Here is a 20,240-nt window from a genome sequence, read left to right on the forward strand (position 1 = left end):
CCAAGATCCTAAAGGGTGACTGTCAAAGACTGTCTGGTACCCACATCCCATAACTCCAAACCCAGGGCCTAGTCTAGCCCACTGAGCTGCCTTCGCTAAAAAACCCCTTCCCTCCCACCACACATCGATCCATCATGAACAGAAGCCTATTGTTGCCCTCCACACACCCAGAGCAAAGGAATGCAGTATGATATTTTCTCACTATAAACTGGTTTTGTTACAATGTGATATTTGTTTCTCTGTCTGACTTACTTCACTCAGTATGATAATGGTTCATCCATGTTGCTGCAAAGGGCATTATTTCATTCTTTTTTATGGCTAAGTAATACTCCATTGTATATATGTACCACATCTTCTTTATCCATCCCTCTGTTGTTGGACATTTACGTTGCTTCCATATCTTGGCTATTGTAAATACTGCTGCAGTGAACACTGGGATGTATGCTATCTTTTTGAATTATGGTTTTCTCTGGATATATGCCCAGGAGTGGGATTAACAGATTATATTGTAGCTCTATATTTAGTTTTCTTTCTTTCTTTTTCTTTCTTTTTTTTTTTTTACTCTTTGGATGGCTTTTTTTTTTTAATTTTTGTATAATGTTTTTTTTTTTTCCACTATGGCTGGCTTTCTGAGGAACCTCCATACTGTCTTCCATAGTGGTTACACCAATTTAAATTCCCATCAACAGTGTAGGAGGGTTCCCTTTTCTCCACACCCTCTCCAGCATTTATTGTTTGTAGACTTTTCGACAACAGCAATTCTGACCGGTATGAAGTAGCACCTCATTACAGTTTTGATTTGCATTTCTCTAATGATTAGCAATGTTGAGCATCTTTTCATGCGCCATCTGTATGTCTTCTTTGGAGAAATGTGTATTTAGGTCTTCTGTCCATTTTTCAATTGTGTTGTATGTTTTTGTGATATAAAGCTACATGAGTTTGTATATTTCATTAGAATTCTTAATTTCTCAAAAAGTTACATAGTGCTTATACTGTCCTGGGCACCCTTCTAAGTACCTTATAAATAATTCCTTTGACTCTCAAAGCAACTCTTAAAGAGAAGGGCTACTATTTACCTAATCTTTAAGACAAAAAATCAAGTCACAGAGAGTTTAAGATACTTGACTAAATTAGAATAGTTAGTGGTAAAGCTAGGAGACCAATCCAGGCATTTGTCTCCAGAGTCCCTGGGTCAAGTCACTATTCCACACTGCCTCTGAACTAACTACCTAGTTTGGCTTTTTAAATACCCTGAGTGGTTCGTTTTATCTAGGAGTTGCCAAAAATTATAAGCCTGTGAGCCAACTCCTACACACTGCTTATTTTTATAAATAAAGTTTTACTGGAATACCGCTTCATGCATTATTTTATGTATTATCTGTGGCTATTCTTGCCACATGGTCTGCAAAAGCCCAATACATTAAATACCTGGCCCCTCACAGAAAAAGTTTGCTGACTCTTGAGCTATAGCCTTGCCAGGCATTCCTCCAATGGTAGGTTTCTTGATTATGTTACTAAATCAAGAGGCAATAAACCTTATAATCCTCCACAAAGCCTCAGCATACCCAGTGATGATTTCACAGGTTTGACTTCCAGAAACTGCAACTGTATAGAAGATTCCTGAGAACCTCGGAATCAGCAAAAATACCCTCAGAGCCCCATTAAGGAAAAAGATTTCAATTTAACTGCCCCATAAAAGAGGCACAGACCTAATCTTGGGTTCTTACCCAAGGTGAAGGTTTGAAAAGCAAAGCAATAGACAGATATATGCAGAGACAGAAAACAGAGCAAGAAGAGGCAACTTTTGCAGTACCTATCAACAGGCATCTTACAGTTAGAGACCCAGATTCAAATCCCCAGCTTCCACTTCTCGCTACTTGTTTCTTAAATCTCAATTTTCTCACTCCTAACATAGAAGGAATAATGTCATTTCCTGGGGGGGGGGGGAATTAAGCAGATTAGCCAAGATTATAATGTATATGAATTCCTAGCACCCTTGCTGGGATTTGCTCAGAGGCACCCTATTATTGAGAATAATGGTAACTACAAAAGAATAAAAATTCATGCGTATTTACACAGAGGCACTCAGCCTCACACAAGTCAGCTGTCAAAGCGTAACAGGATGATGGCAATGAACAAAAGGGATGTTTATCATGAGGAGCCCCAGTCAAGGAAAGTTCTAACTCCATTTATAAACTTCATGTAAAAAAGTAAAGAAGCATGTGCCGTGTTTCCATCAGAGACAGTTAAAGCAAAAAAATAATGTAGGTGGGCAGAGGTAAGCTTTAATCACCCAGAAAAATCACCTCGGTGAAACAAATTTCTTGTTTCTTGACAATGCCAGATAAATGCAACTGTATAAGGAAGGGGGACAGGAGTTTGTATTGTATACGGTGCAAGAAGAAAAACATCCCCCTCTTGCTGTATAATGAAAGAATCTACCCAGTTGGCTGATGAACTGTCAATTTTTAAACACCTTTTATCTGGAGTTTCTGTTGTGGCTCAGCAGAAACGAATCTGACTAGCACACATGAAGACGAAGGTCAATCCCTGTCTCGCTCAGTGGGTTAAGGATCCGGCATTGCCATGAGCTGTGGTGTAGGTCCAGGACGCGGCCGGATGTGAACGTTGCTGTGGCTGTGGCGTACACTGGCAGCTACAGCTCCAGTTAGACCCCTAGCTTGGGAACCTCCATATGCCACCGGTGCAGCCCCCTAAAAAGACAAAAATAGCTAAATAAATACACTTTGTCTCTGTCATCTTCACAACTTTTCTCTGAGATCTAAAAAAGACCAATGAGAATCTTTCAGTACGCTTTTCCAAGTGGAACTAAGCTTAGGGCTAGAAAGTACATCAATAACCACTCATGATTTACATTGTTTAAAGCAGCTGAATCACTACAGAAATACGTTCTTACTCTTAATTTGGTTGAATCAAACTTCTGACCTCTAGTAAACTGGATGGCCCCTTCTTTTAGGCAGTGAAAGTACAGCTAGGTTGGGCACAGGGAAGTATATAAAACAGCAGACTTTTTTCCCTCTTCAAAATACAAATTGAATTAATTTAACACAGTTGGAGCAAATTACTGTGATATGTCCTCAATTTGAGTCTTACGGTCCCACTGGGACTGGGCTCTCTGGTCCCAGTCTAAATGCACGTGGTTTTCATTACCTTAATCAGGATCCTGCATTTCAACTTGCACATCTAAATGGATGCAATCAGTTCATTTGTGATGGCCTGAAATACCCTTAACTTTCCTGAATGATTAAAGAAGTCACACTATCTTAATGTTTCGAGATTTGTTTCAGTACTGAAAGATTACTTGATAGGACAAATTACACCGAGGATCATTTTACGGCACACCAAATAAATGTACTGAAATGTTCCACCAACACACTACTGATAAAGGTCTTTTAAATGCGCTGATTTATCTGAGACTTTCAAAAATTAGAGTTGACTTACAATATTATATTAGTTGCAGGTATACGACACAGTGATTCAATATTTTTATAATCCATTGAAAGTTATAAAATACTGGCTATATTCTGTGTGCTGTGTAATATATCCTTGCAGCCTTACAAGGATATATTACACAGCCTTAGCAGTGTAAAATACTACTTAGCAGTGTAAAATACTACTCTTAATCTCCTAGCCCTATCTTGCCCCTCCCCCATCCCTCTCCACACTGGTAAGGAGAGAGAGGTGTTCTCTACACCCTTTAAAAAATAATAATAATAATAACCAATCGTGGCTCAGCGGGTTACAAACCCAACTAGTATCCATGAGGATATAGGTTCAATCTGTGGCCTTGCTCAGTGGTTTAAGGATCCGGAGTTGCCGTGAGCTGTGCTGTAGGCCAGCAGCTGCAGCTCTGAGTTGATCCCTAGCCAGGGAACTTCCATATGCCAAAAGCGCAGCCCTAAAAAGCAAATTAATTTTAAAAAGTTCAAGTGAGAATAGTCCCACGGCTATGGATAAAGTAAAAATCTCTAGTAAGTTTTGAAGGTCTGAGTGCACTTCTGGTGGTTAATAGTGTAGATAAAGGTTCAGGGGTGGAAGGAGCTGTAAATATCAACACCCACTTAACAAATCCAGAGAGCTAATTAACACAGTGCAGGTCAGCCTGCTACTGAGAGGGGATACGAATTCAGCCTTCCTGACTCTCCACCCAGGGCCATAGCACCCCCTTTTTCTGAAGCTCCTCCTTCCTCTGGCAGAATCCCACTGGAGTATTACACTTGGATGAACCAGGGCCAGAGCTGGCTCTGTGATTTGTGCCCCCCCACCTCCATTCCCCACCCAGGTCACATATGGTCCCCCTGCTCTTTTGCGATGACTGAATTAATGGGATGGGCTCAGTCAGGTGCAACAAGGGAAGCCAGAAAACAATCCTCAGTCTTCATCCGTTGTTGGGTTCCCTACTGCCGCTGTCGGCTGTTATAAGCACCAGCTGGAAGATGGATGCTGGTATTCCAGAAAGACCTTTAAATCAGGAGGGACTGTGACGGGCCCCCTGCTGTGGCAGAGGCATAATTATTTCCAATAACTGTCTGGCTAGGCGACTTGGCAATTTCCAAAGGCAAGCGCCTCCTCATTGCACCAAAACATGCTGAGTTTATTTGCAGGAGTGGGGGATGGGGTAAGGGGGCAGTTGCAAACTTGTTTCTCTGGGAAGGTCACAATGCTAAAAACTCCAGCCTGGTCAGAGTTTATTCGGCAAGGCTGAAAGGAATATAGTCAGCTTTGGTTGTGGCTTCAAGGATCTGTGTTGGGGGCAACATTCCTTCTTCAAATAAGATGAGCTATTAGAATTCCCAGCAAGATATGCTATCTGCAGAGAAAGCTAAGCGTCTTGGGCTGTGACTGTCAGGGAAAATAAAAATCAGAGCCACCTGCAGGTGTGCTGTCCAAGAGTTTAAAATCCAAGTCCACTACCTACTAGCTGTGGGATTTTGAACAGTAACACAGCCTCTCCAAGCCTCCAGGCTCTATGAAGTATGAGCCCCTCCCTGGTTCCTGGTGGAGATGGAATGAAATGCGTACCATCTGGAAAGCACTTGGCAAGTAGCTGGCACGTAATAAGGACTCAATAAATGGGGACTATGATGATGGGGTAATAGGGCTTGTTCTTTGAAGAGGGAGGTTATTCTAAACCAATGTTTCAGTGTGTTGACCAGTTTCTGAAATCTCCACTGCACAGTGCAAGCGTTTTTTGGAGTCTTCCCTCTTCCTTGTACCCTTCCTCCTGCTCATCATTCCTGTCTGGGAACTCTTCACTTGCTGCCACAAATCTTTCAGGCCAAAGTGAAACTCCACCTCCTCCTGCCACCCCACCCCAGCAGCTCTGGGCAGATCACTATGTCTGTACACCATACCCCACTTTGGTGTCACACTTTCTCCGGATGGGGGAGTTTACCTCTCAGGTTCATTCACATCGTCTCTCCCCAATTAGCTTAAGCTTTGGGGAAACATGGGAGTCCCTTACATTTTGTTCATTTTTTTTTTTTTTTTGGTGGCAACCCCTGGCACATGGAAGTTCACAGGCCAGAGATCAAACCCTCACCACAGCAGAGCCACAGCAGTGACAATGCTGGATCCTTAACAGTCTGAGCCACGAAGGAACTCCTATTGGGTGTTTTTCAAAGTATAGCTGAGGTATAATAATATATGTTATAGGTGTGCAATATAGTGATTCACAATTTTTAGAAATTATGCTCCATTTATAGTTATAAAATATTGGCTAAATTCCCTGGGTTGTACAATATATACGTGTATATAATAGGGTGCACCTCTTAATCCCCTACCCCTATCTTGCCCCACCCTCCTCCCCTCTCCCCACTGGTAACCACTAATTTGTTCTTCATATCTGTGAGCCTGTTTACTTTTTGTTATATTCACTAGTTTGTTTTATTTTTTTAGATTCTACATATAAGTAATATTATACAGTATTTGTGTTTGACATTTCACTTCATATAATACACTTCAAGTCCATCCACATTGTTGCAAATGGCAAAGTTTCATTCTTTTTTATGCCTGAGTATTCCACTGTGTATGTATATATACACGTATACATATGTATATATACACATATACACACATCACATCTTTCACTCATCTGTTGACAGACACAGGATGCTTCCTTATCAACAACTGTAAGCTGCTAGGAACACAGAGTGCATGTACCTTTTCAAATTAGAGTTTTTGTTTCTTTCGGATATATACCCAGGAGTGGATTTGCTGTGTCATATGGTAGTTCTAGTTTTAGTTTTTTGAGAAACCTCCATACTGTTTTCCACAGTGGCTGCACAATTTACGTTCCCACCATCAGCATGTGTCGTTTGAAGATTTTTTGATGACAGCCATTCTGACAAGAGTGGCGTGGTATCTCATGGTACCTTACACTGAATCCTCCACAGCACCCAGGACATGTCCAAGAATATTATAGGTTCTCTGATCCCTTCCTAGACAAAGTGTGGTCCATAGACCAGCACTATCGGCATCAGGTGGGAGCTTATTAGAAATGCAGGGTCTCAGGCTCCGCCCCATAACTCCTGAATCAGAATCTGATGCCCAACCAATTCCTGTGCAAAGAGTTGGAGAAACATTGCTCTCATCCAGTATTTCCCTGACTTCAGTCCTTCACATCTTCCCTTCACAGTTTTTGTCATATTTCAATACTCCCCCTCCCATGTTTTACCTAACATATATTTGAAGTGATTTTACAGTGTCTTGCTTGCTAGCCTCACCTAAGCAATAATATTCAGTCTGTTAATAGTTTATTCAGCAAGGCAGAAAGAGATTGTTTAATAAAGTTGAAAAGTCTGAGTGAAAAAATTGGTGGCACACATTAAAATAAACAATCATTAAAGTAAAATGATTCTCTATTATCATCTCAAATTAACTCATATACCACCAGAGGTTCATCTACCCCAGTTTAGTAAAAACATCTCTACAATTTTTGTAGCTGGATTAGAAAACATCTCCCTAACCTCTGGTCCCTGCCTGCTCCCACCTAGCAAGGTTGCCCCATGGGGTGGATGCATTTGTCTTCAAAATAGAGACAGATGATCATGGGAGGCAGAAAACCTCGGATCTGGCCCTAAACCATTCCTTAAAAACTTGCCAAGTCACATCCCCTGCATTGAGGCTCATTTCTGAGGGTTAGTTGATCTCAAAGATCCCTTCCAAGTCTAACAATATGACATAATAAGTGAGCAGAGGTTCTGGATTCAAAATGACTTGGGGCTGCAGTTAAGGCTCCATTACTTTCTAATGTCATTAAGTCTTAGTTTTCCTTATCTGTAAAGTGGAAGTAACAATAATACTAAATGAAATAACACCCAGATCACAGGATTAGTAAGAATAAGAAACAACAGCTGAAAAATGCTTAGGTTGAAAAAAATGTAGCTATTAATATTTGTTTCTAGCCTTCACAAAGCACAAATAATTACAGCCAACATTTGTGGAGTATTTAAAATGTAGCAGGCACTGCATGAAATAATTTAATTTGCTCCTTACCATCATCTGATGAGGTAGTAACTTACTCTTCATTTTAGAGATGAGGAAACTGAGGCACAAAAACGGTTAAGCCACTTGTTCAAAGTCACACATTTAGTAAGTGGGACAGTTGGACTTGAAGGCAGGTCATCTGACTTGAGAGCCAGTGTTTATAACCGCAATCCGTCCTGCCTTTTTGGAAAATATTAGTCTACACACAGACATTGCCAACTCAACAAATATTACATAATCTTGGCAGAGTCATTCCCAGCACAGGTGAGCTGCTCCTCCTACCATTAGTTCTACTGTCATTTACTGAATCTTTACATCTCAACACGGTGCTCCAGGCATCAAAAGTCTCACCCTTCAGTTATGGTAAGAACTTACTCTTTTTTAATACCACACCCACAACATATGAAAGAAAGTAGCCAGGCCAGGGAGTGAATCCAAGCAACAGCTGCAGCAACCGAGGATATTTTAACCCACTGTGCCAGGCCAGGGATGGAACCCATGGCTGCTCCACAGCAGCCTCAGCCTCTGCAGTCAGATTCTTAACCCACTGTGCCACAGTGGGAAAGTTCTTATTTTTTAAATGCTTTTTTATTTTATTTTATTTTGTTTTATTTTTGCTTCTTGTTAGGGCCGCACCTGTGGCACATGAGATTCCCAGGCTAGGAGTTGAATCAGAGCTACAGTTGCCAGCCTACCTGACAGCCACAGCAACGCAGGAGCCAAGCCTCATCAGCGACCTACACCACAGCTCATGGCAACACTGGATGGTTAACCCACTGAGCGAAGCCAGGGATAGAACCTGCCACCTCATGGTTCCTAGTCAGATTTGTTTCTGCTGCACCACAACAGGAATTCCTTTTTTTTTTTTTAATGTTCTTATTTTTTGGTCTTTTTGTCTTTTTAGGGCCGCACTCGAAGCATATGGAGGTTTCCCAGGCTAGGGGTTCTCTCAGAACTGTAGCCACCAGCCTATGCCTGAGCCTCATCAACACGGTATACGGGCCACAATCTGGGACCTACACTACAGCTCATGGCAATGCCGGATCCTTAGCCACTGAGCAAGGCCAGGGATTGAACCCTTGTCCTCATGGATGCTAGTCAGGTTCACTAACCACTGAGCCACACAGACAAACAGGTAAAGAAAATATTAGTGTACAGCTCAATAATTATCCTCAAGTGAAGAACCATGTATCCATCACTGTTTTGCCCCAGAAGCTCCTCGATAGTTTCACTCCCTCCTCTTCAACTGTAACCACTGTCCCGGGGTTTCTCAACCTCAGCACCATATGCATTTGAGGCTGGATAACTGTTTGTTGTGGAGAGCTGTCCTGTGCATGGTGAGATATTAACCAGCATCCCTGACCTCCTCCCACTAGATTCCAATAGCACCCTCCCCCAAGTGGCAACAACCAACAATTTCCCTAGACCTTAACAAATGTCCCCTGAAGGGACGATCACCCCTGGTTTAGACCCACCACATTCTCCTGACCTTTTGGCAATCACTTTCTTGCTTTCCTTTATACTTTTACCACATAAGCATGAAGCCCTAAATATCATTTAATCTTGCCTGGTGAAAGGAGGTCTTTATAATTTAATCTTTTAAAAGACCCCCTAATCATAGCTTCCTAAAATAGCCTTTATAAGTAAAATGACCATATAATTTATGGGCCAAACTGAAGGCACAGACATTAACCAGGATTGACCCGGGCAAGGCAGCATGACCACCCTACTTCCAGGGATGTGAACTCTGCTGGGAGTGAACATTACCCTCATGCCCCCATACAATCGGGGCCCCTTCCCACTGAATAATTATATATAAAGTGACAGAGGACAATAAAAAGCAGCACATCCCCGGGGCAAAGCAACAGAGACCCCGATAAATAGCTCCGGTCTGAAGAGCTGCATTCACCTTGGGCTTAAGGAGGTGTACTCTTCAAATAATTTGCTTTGACAACACTACTTAAATACTTACTCCAGCCAGCCACATGTGCACAACACATTGATTAAAATAACTGCCTTCCAAGATTTACACATAGATGTGAAAAGGACCACCATCACCTCCTTGTAAGAGGGCTAGGGTCTGCAGTGGCTTTTAAATCAACAGATCTGCCTTTTTTCTCTCAGTGCCATTGGAAAGTACAGCAAGCACTATCAGTCTGACGTGTTCTGCATTTTGATCTCCTAAGTCCTGATATTGACCATGGTAAAAGTGACAGCTAAGGCTTTCCTCACATACATGAGACATCATATTGGATAACCTATGTGCCTGAATAGAATTCAGTTCATCCTCCATTATCTGAGGGATCAAAGAGAACAGAAATCAGCCTACACTGAGTTAAGCACTTGTACACTGTGGTGAACATTTATTTGACTCCGCAGCATCCATTTGCCCCTTTTCCAGCAACTGTATTATCTGGAGGTCCAGGCCTCTGGTGCCCTTGGTGCACATGGCCTGGGTAGGACCCCACCCCTGGACGCCACTCCACCTCCTGCCACACCAACTGGGCCAGTCAGAACTGATATTAAGATTTTGTTCAATACCTGGGGAAGGAGGTTTAGCCTTTTTTGTTGGACTTGAACTTGGAACTGTGTAAACTGACCACTGCTACAGTCATCTTGCCATCCAACAAGGAACCCAAGAAAAGAGGAAGGAAGAGAAAGGCAGAGCTGAAGATGAAAAGAATCAGATCCTGAAGTCACTGTTCAGCCCTGAGCAAGATGCTTTTGTAGTCAGTCCTATGTTCCCACTGAACCTATAATATGGGTTCAATATATATTATATATATATAACATTTGTATTATATATATATTTCCTAATTCCCTTTAAATTGTGTTTGTTCCTTATTATACAAAGGTACCATAATAGCAACTCGCAGTATAACTTAAATTTTATTCTTCAACCCCACATGTGCACACAGTCCCAGATATAGGACTGACCCAAAGTTTCATGAAACTGCAGAACCTTTACTAATATATGATGATGCTGACATTTTCTGTCATGTCATACTTAAAAAACAAAACAAAACAGTGGTTCGGCCCATTAAATTGATTTCATGACCTTCATTTTGAAAAACACTGTTTTATGAAAATAGGTTCACTACTGATTTCACCAGGAAGAATGAGATAAAAAAATGACATGATCATTTCATTCAGGTTATTGAGGAAAACAGGTGTGGCCTCTAAATCAAGCATCTAGCAATAGAAAATTGCCATCTTATCATTTCTCTCTGACTGCACAGGACACATGTTTACCAGAAAAGAGGGAAAAAAGTCTTAATGACCTAGAAATAAATGAATTACCAAAAAAAAAAAAAAAGAAAAGAAAGAAAAAGGGTAAGTGCCTTTTAAAACAAAACCAAATAAAAACAATGTCTGAAAAGAGAGAGAAAATAGATACCCAAGTCCTGTTGATGAGCTAAGTTACATGATTTATTTATCTGCAGCTGAAGATAGTAATTTCAGTGAACCTCAGCAGTTGCTGAGTATGTAAAAATAGTGCCTAAATGATAAGATCAGATTTAGGGGGAGGAAGAGAGGGGGAGAGAGACAGAGAGAGACAGAGAAAGAGCACACTTATGTATAATAAACCTTAAGCCTTCACTTATGTGTGTAATATGTGTAAAATTACTGTGAAGAGTTCCTGAAATATCAGACAACTACTGCAGGCTGGACAAGACAGGATATTTTTAACTGCTTTCCATGTAACTTATTTGTATTGTCAGTTAACCAAAACTTCCTTTTTGTCTGCTCAAAAGCATTGCAGTCTTGATTACATCTGTGGATTCAAATGGAGAGCTCTGATTCTCAGGCTTGCGGTAAATAGAGGCCAGTGAAATGAAGAGTAGAGAGAAAACTTGAGCTGCATTTATATTTTGGAGTGGCTGGGAGGAGTGGCTGTGAACTTAACTCCTCCCACACTTCTCCAGATTGTCAGGCTCAAGGGCAATCCTCTGCCTATTTGAGAAACCTGCGAATTTTTCTGCCACTAAAATGGAAATGTTTCAAAACAGAGTGAAATTTAAGACAATCACGTGCACACCCAGAAGTGACTTCTGAGAACTTTCCCAGGGATTATGAAAATCAGACCTCACTATAATGGTATTTTAGGTAGATTTCTTGATTTTTATCATCATATTGTTCAAATACATTCCACCTGCATTACTGAATTGAAACGAATGGAGTGTTTGATTAATCCTTGCAGATGTCATGAGAAAGCGATAAACCTCTGTTCAAGAAGTTCTTGGCATTGCAGGAATTCTTCTGGGCCTCTTTCAGGAAATGTAATAAGCACTATTCAAAAGGTAAAGGGGTGTGCATGTGTGTTAGCGTGCGTGTGCACAGAGCACATATATTTGCTTATTTCATAATTTTCAGATACACAAAAAAAGGGAAAATCATCTAATCATCAGTATACTCATTCCCTAGTTCATGACCTTTAGTTTAGAGACCAAAATATCACTGAATGGCGACCTTGGTTCCCTCACTCTTAAAAATCACCTGATTAAACTTATGAAAAACATATGACATAGTTATTGCTGTTTTTATTGTAATTACTTTTGATTCATCATCATCAGTGCTACCACAGCACAGCCTTTTTAGAGACACCGTCATGGTTAAGAGCCTGGCACCTGGAATCAGACCTCATGTAAACCAAAAATCACCAGTGTGACTTATGGCAGGTTATTTAACCTCCCTTGAAGGCTCAGTTTACCACTCTATGGACTATTTATGATGCCCCCCAAAATGCTAACTGGGTGCCTGCCACAAGGCAAGCTCTCTTCACCACCATTCTTAACAGTATGTGTATGGCAGATCAAAGTACAGCCTGGTGAGGTTAAATAAGGCCAAGCTGCTTTTCTTCCCCTGCAGACGTTTGATTTGGAAGCTTCACAGATCCACTCTCTTTAGGACAGGAAACAGCATGCCAGATATTGCACTAAAATCTTGTACCCAACCACCAAAGGGGTTGCTAAGTTTCTGGGGCAAACGCTGGCTAACCTTGAAGGATCAACCACCTTTCCGGAAAGAATGCGGCTGTCGGAGCTGGGGAGTTTCTCCCCTCCCCGCCCCAGGGGCCGCCTTCCAGACGCAGCCGTCTGGGTACCAGCAAGCCGACCAAGTCGGTCCGCAAAGTTGAGAGGAGTTGGCTTTGGTATGTTTACAAGTCCTAGCAGATCGCAGGAATGTTCAGGATAATTACTACCCCACCCAGGAGCGCCCAGCCCAACCCTCACATCTGGAAGGAAGCGGCCACACAAAGGAGAACGGGAGAGACCTCCTCCCGCGGCAGCTTTCTCAGGTCTGGGGAAGGCTTAACACAAGCTGTCACCCCTTGGGTGAACAAGACCAGGGCTATTCAGCAGTATTGTTCGGAGCACAGGTCACTCAATGCAAAGGAAGAGTTTATTCCCTAGTCCAAACCGAATGGCATTTCCCAAAATATCATCTTTGTTTTTCCCTCCCCAGAGGAAAGTAAAAAGTGAAATACTCTACAATATGGATAGGGAGATCCACACGCACACAGCCACTTCAAAACAGGAGAGGCTAGGGTCAAATACACCTATTTGAAAAGGGCAGCCAAACCAAACCCTTAATATCCTTTGCTAATGCAAGGGATTTCCCTCCTCTCCTCTCGACGCCTTTTTTAAACTATCTCTGGGCAGCCAGATCTGGGATTCATCAGCGTTTCTCCCCACCTCCCACGAACGCGCGGCAACCAAAGCACATGGTCCCTGGCCGCGCGTTTGCAAACCCCACCAGCGCCAACGCCCCGAAACCGCCAAACTTCCTGTCTTCACACTACCAAAGCAACCAAAGCGCCGCGCCAAGTGTCCAAGGGACTCCAGCGAAGGTTGCAGGGAGTCGAGGAGTGGTGGGGCGGGGTTTCCTGCCCTCGGGAGCGCCCGGGACCCGCACCTCCACTGGGGGTCTCCAAACGCGCGCGCTGCGCTCGGGGCGCACGAGGAACGCCGCTGGGGCCGCGTTGCATGTCGCGCCCTGGCAGCGCGTTGGGGCACCGGGGGCAGTCGGCCACCTACCTGCTCTGCTGCCTCCTCGTCTCGGGCGCTCCGGGGCTGTCGACCGCTACTTTATTGTCTCGGCTGCTCACCGCGCAGGACCTGGGAACCCGGCTTTGCTCCAGCAACTCCGCTCTACGTAGCGCCTTCCCCGGCAGCTGCCTTCCTCCTCTTCTTCCTCCTCCTCTCTGCCCAAGCTCCTGCTCAGCACGTGAACCGCGCAGCCCGACTCCCGGGCTTGCTGGTCAGCCAGCGCCCGCCGCATCCCCCGGCCCGGGGCTGCTCTTCGCCCCCTCCGCCAATGGGCGCGCGTCCTCGCTTTAATACACACTTAACAGCTGCGCCCCGGGCCTCTTTACTCGCGCCCTGTTGTCCTTCCGTCCTGCCTTCCTCCTCTCTCTGTCAGCCCGGGCTCAGGGCTCCGCTCTCCCCTGCTGCCCCCGCCCGCCGCCTCTCCGGGGGCTGGGGCGGCCGCTGCCAATGAGACTCGGCTGATGCGCTGTTCCGGCCCAGTCATTGTATCGGGAGGAGAGGAAGGGGAGGGGGAGCGGGAGGAAGGGAGGGGGCGCCCTCGGCCCCCGTCGCGCGGCTGCGGGCTAGACTCGCCTTCCCAACAGAGAAAAGGCGCTGGTGCCAAGGGGCGCGGAGCGGCTGGCGCTGCCAGGAGTGAGAGAAAGGGAGAGGTCACCAGCTCGCGCCTATCATCTCTCCCTCCAACTCAAAAGCGCTAGGAGGGACGTGATTGCGCCTCCCAGGCTTTAAGCACCCCAAGAACCGACTGCCCTTAGAATAAAGGGAATGAGGTACTGGCGGCAACGGGAGGCACAGAATCTAGCCAGAAATGGGACTGGGTCTGGCTAATGACTTAATTTGAGATTCCCGCAAACTGTCGTTTCTGTTCTTGAAAGAAATACAAAGGAAGGGATGGAGGGTATAGAGAAAGAAAAAGAAAGAAAAAAGATATAAACAGAGACAGATAAGAAGAAAGAGAACGCTTACCCGATGGCAGGCGTTTATCCTCCAAAACAGTTTTGTGATTCAGGAATGTTTTATTATGCTTTCTTCACAGATAAAGAAAGGAGAAAGAGAGGTTAACTCAAAATAGCAAATAAGTGACGGGGCATAAGTTCCAACTTGATCTGATGCCTATAGCAAAGGAGAGCAGGGGAGGAAGAAAAGGGGCCATTGGTGAAGAATCTACTGAGATTTTCCTATTATCTCCGAATGGGCTGGCAGGTAGAGCCTCGGAGGTACACTAACAGCGCAGAAAGAAAATATTTCCCAAATAGCTTTAAATGTGTATCCCATTACCACACCCACTTCTCTGTACATCATGAGTGCATTCATTTTTAAAACTAAATCCACTTTGAAAAGTTATTATCTTGCGACTACGCAATTATACAGCTCTACATTTTGGTGAAAATTTAGTTGATTCGTCCAGTGCCAAATCTGAGAGACTACAGTTTCTTTAACCCTGGCATTGGCATTTCTCCGCCTCATCTTCCTTCACCTCCTTCTTTTTCTTCTCCCTCTTCTTCTGACACATCACCAGCCCTCAAGTAAAAGATGGGACGGGAGGAAAGAGGGCTCCCAATTTCCCAAGTCCCAGCAAAGCTGCCCCTAACGTGAAATGCAAAGAAAAATCTGAAAAGGTTTGAGATGGAGGGATGTATAATATTATATCTGTGCTGTGTGAGATTGAATTAAATGTTCTCTAATGTCAAATGGACCCCTTCATTTTAATTAAACAGAAGATATTGAATGAATAGCCAACATTTATTGTGTCTATTACACACCACCCCCATCCCCCAACCTGAACTAAGGAAGCACTTCATTTGGCATCATCTCACTTCCTTCTCCTGGGAGAAAGGGATTGGTTAAGAAGCTCCAGGAGGTCAGGGTCTATGTTTACCTAGTTCAGCCCTTGGCACACTGCAATGGCTCATCTGATGCCAGCTAAGGTTAAGGATCCCCACTTTGCAGAGGAGAAACCTAAGGCTCAGAGAGGTTAACTGACCCCCCAAAAATATGAGACTGGAAGGAAAGTGGTTATGCCTACTTTTAGACTCAGATCTGACCACCCCCTAACCACCACACAGTACTATCTTCAAGGCAAAGAGCAGCAGAAGAACTCCAGGTAAGGAGGCAGTGCAGAGAATAACAGCTTGCTGGGCTCTCATAAGTGCACATAATTTCTTTGGAGAGGAAGCCAGTACATGTGACAGAGTCACTAGAGAATCACACAGAAAGTGTAGGGCAAACAGAGCCATGCAGGGGAGATGAGTATCACAAGGCTGAATATCTAAAAAGTGCTGGGTATATGTTCAGAGGGAAAAAAAAAAAAAAAAAAACTGGACACAGACTAGAAGAGGAAGAATACAATATAAAATGTGTCAGTAAGGTTGATCTGGGTCAGAGTGGTCTGGAAGAATTTTCTGGAAGACGTGAGATATTTAGTGGATTTTTGTAGTACAGTGTGGCTCTGGTTTGACATTGGGGGGGGGGTGAGGCTGCTCTCTCTGGGTTCAAAGTCCAGCTTTTCTAATAACTTAATAAACTTGTTATAAGGACCGAATTAGTTAATACATAAAAAGCATTTTTAATAGTGCTTAACCCATGGCAAACGATTAACAAATATTTGCTAACATTAAAGTAGAGGAGATTTCCCAACTTTAATCTTAATAAGCATTTACAAAATACCAAAAACAGCTAAATAAAAGATACAACACAATATAACAAAGAAAACTTTTAAAATGTATTTTTACAGAAGTATCAACTCTGGCTGCATTAAATTAGAAGGGAAGGGATTATTTTGCTTTAGTTTTTAATTCTTGAGACACTGAGATTAGAATCTCTGAAAGTGGAATTAGGCTCCTAGGTGCAATTAATTATAGTTACAATTGAGAACTACTGCAAAGTTGGGTGTCTAGGAACTAATTGCAGAGCTTGATAAAACCTTAGAAGAGTTCTCACTGTGGCACAGCAGGTTACGGATCTGACTGCAATAGCTCCGTTGCTGCAGAGGTTCGGGTTCCATCCCTAGCCAAGCACAGTGGGCTAAGGATAGGGCATTGCTGCAGCTGTGTCACAGGTCGAAGCTGTGGCTCAGATTCGATCCCTGGCCCAGAAACTTCCGTACGGTACAGCTGCAGCAAAAAAAAAAAAAATAAACAGAGTTCCCCTCGTGGCTCAGTGGTTAATGAACCTGACTGGCAACCATAAGGACGAGGGTCCGATCCCTGGCCTCGCTCAGTGGGTTAAGGATCCAGCGTGGCTGTGGCTGTGGTATAGGCCGGCAGCTACAGCTCTGATTGGATTTTTGCCTGGGAACCTCCATATGCTGCATTGAGGCCCTAAAAAGATGAAAGAAAGAAAGAAAGAGAGAGAGAGAGAAAGAAAGAAAGAAAGAAAGAAAGAAAGAAAGAAAGAAAGAAAGGAAGGAAGGAAGGAAGGAAGGAAGGAAGGAAGGAAGGAAGGAAGGAAAGAAGAAAGAGAAAGAAAGAAAAAAACCCTATAGAGTCCTGGACCCTAGCTTCAGAAGGCTCATAGACTGGAAATTACCTTTTTTTTTGGTCTTTTTAGGGATGCACCCCGCAGCATATGGAGGTTCCCAGGCTAGGGGTCAAATGGAAGCTGAAGCCACCAGCCTACACCACAGCCACAGCAATGTGGGATCTGCGCTGCATCTGTGACCTATACCACAGCTCACAGCAACACCGGATCCTTAACCCACTGAGCGAGGCCAGGGATCGAACACTCGTCCTCATGGATACTAGTCAGGTTAATTAACCACTGAGCCACAATGGGAACTCCAGAAATTTGCAATTTTAAACAAGCTTTTCTGTTATTCTCATTGAATGAGAAACACTACTTTGCCTTTCCCCTATACCCTTTGTTGCCCACCCAACCTCACTGGCCCAAAGATTTTTTTTCCACCCTAAATTGCTAAATTCTTGTAATGAATCCAACATGGTGTATGTGTTTCTATTTAATTCAATGCACATTTATTAACCACCAATTTTGTATAGATCACTCTATTTGGGGCCTAAAGGTGAGTAAAACCCTTCACACTCACGAGGACTTTACAATCTGGAAGAAAAGATGCAAACATGAATAGGTTTAATAATAAGGCTACTGCGTTTTGAGTTCTGACTGTGGGCAAGACCCTGTAACAAGTCCTTTCTTTAACCCAAAACAAGGTGAAAAATGGTACATATAAGAGAAATTCAAAGGGTGCATTTGGGAAAGGAAAACTAGAAATGGCTTCATGAAGGAGGCGTACTTCCAAACTGCTTTCTTTCTTTTCCTCTCTCTCTCTCTTTTCTTTTCAGTTTTCTTTTTCTTTCTTTCTTTCTTTCTTTCTTTCTTTCTTTTTTCTTTTTCTTTTTAGGGCTGCACCAGGGGCATATGGAAGTTCCCCAGCTAGGGGTAGAATTGGAAATACAACTGCCAGCCTACACCAGAGCCACAGCAACACGGGATCCAAGCCACATCTGCAACCTACGCCACAGCTCTACACCATAGCTCACAGCAACACCGGATCCTTAACCCACTTGAGCAAGGCCAGGGATCAAACCCTCAACCTCATGGTTCCTAGTCAGATTCGTTTCCTCTGCGCCACAACGGGAACTCCCCAAACTACTTTCTTGAAACTGTTCCACTTACAGGACAGCATGGTCAGAAGTCTGAACAGAATATGAACAAAGCAGTGAAGCCTCAGAAACAATATGGGTGAAGAATCAGCCAGAGAACTTCTTAACAATAACAAACTCAGTTTACAAGTAAGTAACAAATCAGTGAACTAGAGAGGTGTGAAGTAATAGGGAATGGTGGGGACTGTGGCAAGCTGGAGGGTGCATTCTCCCCTTCTAAAAGATGCAGCCACTGTCATTCCTAGCACACTGCCATGTGGAATACTGATCTAATTGATCAGATGTTTTGATTTTTCAATCAAAGCTGGAAATGTGGATTTTTGCATGAAACCTCCCAATGTTTAAAATATGTTTGAGTTCTCTTATGGCTTAGTTGGTTAAAGATCCAGTGTTGTCACTGTAGCAGTCTGGGTCGCTGCTGTGGTAAGAGTTTGATCCTGGCCCAGGAACTTCCACATGCCATGGGTGTGGCCAAACAATCCTGACAACCAACTAAGAATTTTAAGATAGTCTGTACACAAAACAAAACACATCTGCAGGGCCAGTCCACTCATGGCCACTCATTTACCATCTACTATGGGCTTGGCTAGAAGAACCACAGCCAGAGAAAAAAACAACTAACAACTCCTGCGCTTTGGGGATGACTAGTAAATACTTAATGCTGGGCTGGGCACTATGTAGAAATCCTGTCACAATTGAGATAAAATAAAAGGGTCTTGACTTTGACAAACACAAAAGTCAGTTGCAGAGATGAGACAAATACATATAGACAAAATGATAGCAATAAGCAATAAGAGAAAATAATTCTGTCCTGAAATGTAGACTTTCCAGGTGAAAAATGAGGGCCTCAGTAATAACTGTGCATAAAAAATAGTGTTGAAGCTTCAGCTTACTCTCACTGAATTTTATTACATTTATAGTTGTACAATGATCATCACAACCAAATTTTATACCATTTCCATCCCAAACCCTCAGTGCATCCCCCCAACCCCCGAAGCTTCAGCTTTTTGATTCAAGATGGTGGTAGAAATTCCCTGGACACCCACTTTCAAGCCCTTTATCTCTGTTCTGTGCAGTATAAAAGAATGTGTTTTGGTATGTGTATCATGAGACTCAGCCTCTGAATTAATAAGAACATGCTTCATAAATATTTAATTTCCAAATTAAAACAGGTCTTTTATGTATTTATGTATGTATGTATTTGTTTATGCTTGAGGTAGATATATACTTACTGGAGAAGTTGTTGATAGTACAAAGAAATATGTAAAAAATGGAAAATTACCTCCACCCTGAATGAGCACCTTTAACACATATACTCACAGACTTTAAAAAACGTGTGTGAATCCCACCCAACTCTCCACTTTCCACCCCTGACCCAACACAATTCTTTCTCTTGGGGAAACACTACTGAAAAAAGTGCATTTCCCACACTCCTTTGCAAGTGTGGCAGAGCCAGTTTTGGCTTCTAATAGCATACTTCTGGGGATGTTTTGTTTTCCCTTTCTTCCTCCTCAATTCCCTCCTTTTCTCTGTCTCCATAGGATACAGCTGTGGGATTGGAGCCGCCATATTGCAAGGAGGTCAAATCATCATATAAATGAGAACCAATCAGAGATAAGTGGATAACAGAGCAGAAAGATGGAGCCATGGATACAGATATCATGGGACAGGCATGCCAGCCTGGAATGCACTTTTCTGGACTTTACCCCTTTTAAAAAGGTACCATGTGTCATGCATTTCCATGTAAGTGCTGGACACACTCTGCCCTGAGGGCACTTCACACACACATAAATAACAAAAGGGTGATCTGTAGCTTCCTGCCTCCATGGAGAGTGCTTACTGTAATTGATGCCTCATTTTTCCATCTAACCTCAGGGCCTTTGCACATCCACTGAGATAAAATGGAAGCCTCTCCCTTCACTAACCTAAGGCTGTCGTGTTTTTATGGTCAAATGTAGCACAAACATAGGAAGTCATTATCTCCCATCTTTGAATCCATCATGATGGAAATCACATAAATAAGCACTTTGTTTTAAGTGTGCTAGTTAGGATGCCCTGAGAC

The 20,240-nt window shown here is 43.2% G+C and overlaps 1 protein-coding gene across 10 annotated transcripts in view; it reads right to left on the bottom strand.

Moving 5' to 3' along the window:
• Positions 1 to 13,927, bottom strand: part of FRMD4B (FERM domain containing 4B) — a 376,886-nt gene extending 362,959 nt beyond the window's left edge. For all 10 annotated transcript variants that reach the window (XM_084988974.1, XM_084988966.1, XM_084988964.1 and 7 more), the window contains exon 1: positions 13,548 to 13,927. The gene's annotated coding sequence lies outside the window, so the exon portion shown is untranslated. The remainder of the gene's footprint in view (positions 1 to 13,547) is intronic.
• Positions 13,928 to 20,240: the final 6,313 nt, after the last annotated feature.

Source organism: Sus scrofa, chromosome 13 (assembly GCF_054392235.1).
Source record: "Sus scrofa isolate SSC_HxYL_T2T_F1_AM1 chromosome 13, Sscrofa_HxYL_maternal_Yorkshire_Landrace_v2.0, whole genome shotgun sequence".
NCBI classification, from domain to species: domain Eukaryota; kingdom Metazoa; phylum Chordata; class Mammalia; order Artiodactyla; family Suidae; genus Sus; species Sus scrofa.